Below are 5,532 nucleotides of genomic sequence, written 5' to 3' on the forward strand. Positions count from 1 at the left end.
TTGAGTCCAAGATCAGTCTAGACAAGATTTTATCAATGATTTTTGCTCATGCAATCACTGAGACAAGACAAGGACTCTCAATTGATTCTAGTCAGCTCTGCCTTTAAACACTGGATGCAAAGTGTCAGATACGATTGAGGACTCCCAAATAGACTCTACATCACCAGAAATAAAACCCGTTTCCATCTTTTGTGACTTTCAGTTAGATGTGACTCACTATCCTCTGCTTAGTGTTCAAGTTATGGTAGACCCTAAGCCAGGTCATGTTAAGTTCAGGTCTTTTAATCCTACAATATGGATAACAACATTTAATTCTCCCAGCTCCAAGTCTTAAGTGAATTTCAAACCAAAAGAGCCAAAATTGATTACCTTGACACAGCAAGTGTGTCTACTGAGCTCTGTGGCAAAGTAGGTTGTCTATATAAATAAGGTCTGCTCCTGAAGCCTTTTCCTACAGTTGATTAACAGATGGCAGTAGATAGCTCATTCAGACCACTGGCTGATAATAGTTAGTCACCCTGACCAGTCATTAACCATAGTCATGGACTCACCCTACTCTCCATTGTCTCTATGATTCTCTGATGACTTTGACAAAAAAGGAGGGTGGAAAGGGAAACTGAAGGGAGAGGTCTCTCTAAATTCACTAATCAAAGAGCAGTATTGCCAAACCAAAAATCACAAGGAACACCTACACAAAGTTATGAGAATGGTCTACAAATCATAAGATATTTTAAAAATAAAACATGTTTGATTTTTATTGGCCTTTTGTTTGAGTATTTAGGATTCATGTTTTAAAGCTGGCCTCCTTAGGTGTAAGGCCCAGAAGTATAGAGAACTTTTTTAAACGAAAGTTGAGATTCCTACATAATCAACTGACTCCAGGCCTTTAGAAAAAACACCAAAATATTTTAAGACTTGTGGTAAAACAATGGATGAATTCTTGTGAGCCCATGCTTTGCCCACAATATCAATAAAAAAACAATAGCAACATCTTCTCCACTAAACATCCAAATGAGATACAGGCAGTCCCCGGGTTACGTACAAGATAGGGACTGTAGGTTTGTTCTTAAGTTGAATCTGTATGTAAGTCGGAACTGGCGTCCAGATTCAGCCGCTGCTGAAACTGATCAGTTTCAACAGCGACTGAATCTGGATGCCAGTTCTGACTTACATACAGATTCAACTTAAGAACCCCAGGCATCCCCAAGTCAGCGCTGCTGAAACTGATCAGCGGCTGATTTCAGGAAGCCTGGGGCAGAGCAACTCTGCCTCGGGCTTCCTGCAGTCAGGGCTGGTCAGTTTCAGCAGCAGCTGACTTGGGGACGCCTGGGGCAGAGCAGCTGGGGTGCTGCTGGGTTGCTCCAGTAGCACCGCTCCTCGGCGCTACTGGACCAACCCAGCAGCACCCCAGCTGCTCTGCCCCAGGCGTCCTGATTCAGCCACTGCTGAAACTGACCAGCAGTGGCTGAATCAGGACCTGGGGCAGAGCAGCTGGGGTGCTGCTGGGTTGGTCCAGTAGTGCCCAGAGCGGCGCTGCAGGACCAATCGGCAGCACCCCAGCTGCTCTGCCCCAGGGTCCAAAACAAAAGCCTGGTCTGCTGGGGGGGGGGCACACTAGCTGCGCCCCCTCCCCCCCCCAGCAGACCAGGGACACGGGGAGCAGAGCCGCAGCGGCAGCGGGGTGCCGCGCCTCTGAGGCTTTGCTCTAGCAAAGTCTCAGAGGCGCGGGACCCCGCCGCTGCTGCGGCTTCAGTCCCGGTACCTGTGGTCTGCTGGCATACAGATAGTTCCACGAGGCGTACACATAGTTCAGAATGGCTTGCTAGTTCGAACTATCTAGCCCGTGCCGCGTGTAGCCGCGCGGCACGGGGTTCAAACAAGCCAGCATTTAAAAATGGCGCCGGCCGGCTTTTGCAAATGAAGCCCGGGAAATTCAAATCCCGGGCTTCATTTGCACGTTCGGTATGCCTACATTACCCCGCTAGTTCGCACTAGCGGGGTAGTATAGACATACCCTCTAAAAGTATCATAAGGAAGAGGAAGAAAAATTGTTCTGCTTGGCCTTTGAGGTTAGGATGAGACACAATGGGCTTAAATTGCAGCAAGGGAGGTTTAGGTTGGACATTAGGAAAAACTTCCTGCCTGTCAGGATGGTTAAACACTGGAATAAATTGCCTAGTGAGATTGTGGAATCGCCATCACTGGAGATATTGAAGACCAGATTAGACAGACACCTGTCAGGGATGAGCTAGGGCAACTCAACTTTGGAAGCCCCAGGGGCCACACTGATACTTATAGAACATGATGAGGGCCTCAACTTAAGTGTGGTTGCATATGCAAGCAAATATATACAAATAGCTTCTCTCACACTGACAGGCATGAATACAAAGATTAAGGCAAAACTACACAACACACAGGCCCCATTTAAGTCAGTTCTGCTGATATTAATCAAATGCAATAATTACCCGATTTCTACCCATGTGACAGCACGTTTCATGAGCAATGACAGTCCCAGAATTTAACTACTAAAACACATATCAACAGAAGATCATTACACTGACTACTTTTTTGTTTTGGCTCCCACTCACCGGCCATGTGTTGATCCCCACATAAACCCAAACTGCACCATGGGTCGCAAACAAACTGGCCGTGGGCAGCATACGTAGGGTATGTCTACACTACCCCCCTAGTTCGAACTAGGGGGGGTAATGTAGTCATAAGGAGTTGCAAATGAAGCCTGGGATTTGAATTTCCCGGGCTTCATTTGCATAAAGCCAGCCGGTGCCATTTTTAAATGCCGGCTAGTTCGGACTGCGTGCTGCGCGGCTACACGCGGCACAAACTAGCTAGTTCGGATTAGGCTTCCTAATCCGAACTAGCTAGTTCATGCCGCGTGGCACGCAGTCTGAACTAGCTGGCATTTAAAAATGGCACCGGCTGGCTTTATGCAAATGAAGCCCGGGAAATTCAAATCCCGGGCTTCATTTGCAACTCCGTATGCGTATATTACCCCCCCTAGTTCAAGCTAGGGGGGTAGTGTAGACATACCCCAAGTTATTAATAAATATTTTTAAACCTTTACCTAATCTCTCTGCTGCCATGGCTCCTCTCCTTGCTCCATCATCTCCCCTCGTGCCTGCTGCCCCCTAACACCTCACCCTCCTCTGCAGTCCTGACTCCTGCCCTCCTCATTGCCCTCAGCCCTCCTGCAACCTGCTCCCCTCCACCAGCCCTTCTCGCCCCCCTGTGCCCACTCCTCCAATAGTCCCACTCTGATCATGTGAGCTACCCCTCCTCATCCCCTCTTCTAACACCTCCCTTGCCTCTCTCCTCTGGTGCTGGTCCCTCCCCTGCAGGTGTCTGCCCTTCTGCTTCACCCCAAAATCCCTTGGCACCTGCACCTTCCCTTAGCCCTGCACCCTCATGGTGCCTCCCTCTTCCCTTACTGTCCCTGCCCCCTTTGCCCTCTTTTTCCCTGATACCCACCCCCTTGCCACTCTCTGCCCCATTCCCCTCCTGCCTCTCTGTGCCCGCACACATGCCTTGCTCCATCCCCACCTTTCTCATGTCCACTCCTTCTTTCAAGCTTTCTCCCAGCACCTCCCCCTCTAGCCCCCAATGCCCTTCCCCTCTCCTCTCCTCTCCCAGCATCACTCTGTCCCCTCTCCCACTGACACCTCCCCTCCTGCCCTTGGCCTCCTAGCATTTGTCTCTCCTGCACCCCTGTCTCTTGGTGCCTTCCCCTCCCCCCACCCAAGCCCCTTCTCCTTCCACCCCTCTGCCTCTCCCCAAGCCCCTTCCCCCCACACTCATCCCATCCCTACCCCCCCAAGCTCCCCACCTCTGCCTAAGCCCAAGCCCAAGCCCCTCCCCTTCCCTTCCCCCTTGCCCTGCCCCGCTGCCACTGCACAAGCCTGTTCCCTACCATCTGCCTTCCATGTTGCGGTTGTGGGGCTGGAGTCGAACCTGGCACCAGTGAGGCCCCACAAAGTGGCCTCCCAGGACTTTTAAAATCCTGGGCCGTGACATTACGTCATGGCCCGGGCATCCTCCCCGCCCAAGTGCAGCGCCGCATGTGGGCAGCAGCAGGCGGCAAGGAGGAGTCGCACACAGCAGGGGCTGAGGGGGATGCTCTGGGGGTGGGGTGGGAGGACATGTGAGGGGACCAACAGGGGGGGCTGCGGCCCGCTCCGGGCAGAGCCGGGGGGAGACCCAGCTCCACATATTGGTGGAGCAGGGCCCCCGGCTCTGTAACTCGCTGGCCAGCACTTCCGGGTTCAGGGGTGTGGGCCCCCCTTAGGCATGGGGCCTGATTCAGCCAAATCAGTTGAATTGGCCTAAGGCCGGCCCTGGGTGGGACAGTCCCTTCACCCCCCCACCCTGGTTGTGGACTCAGGGCTTGAGATGCCTGTCGTCATCCCCGCAGGGAGAGGAGGAGGAGGAGCCAGATGAGGCCAGCAGCAGCACCCTCCTAACCCTGGAGCTGGTACCCCTCCCTGTGGACGTGTCCCAGGTGTCGTCTGAGGCTGGGGAAGGAACATCATGTGAGTGCCATCACATTCCCTTCGCACGGAGGGTCGAGGCGGTGGGCGGCGAGGGGTAGCTGGGCACTGCTTGCTTGGCCCTTGCGGCCTGGGGATCGTGCAGCAGCCTGTGCACATGGGAGCACACGCCACACTACTCCTGGCCACACAGCCCCAGGAGGCTGCCACAGAGGATCCTTGAGCTATTGGCCACAGGGTGTCTGCAGAGGCCTGCCTTGCTCATGACAGCAGATTGGGACACACTCCCCCCACAGGCCACCTCTAGAAGGAGGCTGGGGACACACACTTACGCACACACTCACACTCAGCAGTCCTGCCCACAGCACATGGAAATGCCTGAACTCTTAGGGCAGCATCCATTCCTGGGGACATCTGGGCCCCTGAAGGAATAGGCCCACTGGCCAGAGTGTACATGACCTTGCTCCAAGCACGCCACCTTTGACTGAGCCGAGAACTGTCACTCTCGGCTCCCAGATGAGTGCAAGGCTTCAGGCACAGCATCCTCTGGAAAGACTGACCATCTCTCTTTATTCTCCACAGCCAGACCAGCTGCAAGAGGGGGTGGTCAACACCACCCAGGACAGCCTCCCGAACCCCCGAGACCCATGCAATTGCCAGCACGATGCCTGCTCCGGCTTCTGTTCCCACTCCTGCCCTTGCTGTAGCTCCCCCTACTACTCCCTCTCCCACTCCTCCCACTTCTGCCCCAACACCCTGCTCCCCATGGCTGCTGTGGCCCCCACACCCTGGCAGTGGGATCACCAGAGCCAGGCACCACTCCCAGCCCCAGCCCCAGCCCTGAGCCTCTCCTCACCCCTCCACCTGCTTCCAGTTCCCACCTCCAAGGTTCTCATCCCCCCTCTCTTCTCCCTTCTCCCAGTTTCTTTCCCCAGTCCCTCCCTAGTTACTTTGACCCCAAATTAAAAAAAGCAGATATTATTTTTTCAAAAATAAACTGTTTTTATTGTTTCAGCAGGGGAGGGGGGAA

At 53.5% G+C, this 5,532-nt stretch overlaps 1 protein-coding gene across 1 annotated transcript in view; it reads left to right on the top strand.

Moving 5' to 3' along the window:
* The window catches only part of CLEC16A (C-type lectin domain containing 16A), a 339,195-nt gene extending 333,849 nt beyond the window's left edge, over positions 1 to 5,346 (top strand). The window contains exons 24-25 of the transcript XR_012896118.1: positions 4,427 to 4,544; positions 5,085 to 5,346. The gene's annotated coding sequence lies outside the window, so the exon portion shown is untranslated. The remainder of the gene's footprint in view (positions 1 to 4,426; positions 4,545 to 5,084) is intronic.
* The last annotated feature ends 186 nt before the right edge of the window (positions 5,347 to 5,532 follow it).

Source organism: Pelodiscus sinensis, chromosome 16, assembly GCF_049634645.1.
Source record: "Pelodiscus sinensis isolate JC-2024 chromosome 16, ASM4963464v1, whole genome shotgun sequence".
Taxonomy (NCBI): domain Eukaryota; kingdom Metazoa; phylum Chordata; order Testudines; family Trionychidae; genus Pelodiscus; species Pelodiscus sinensis.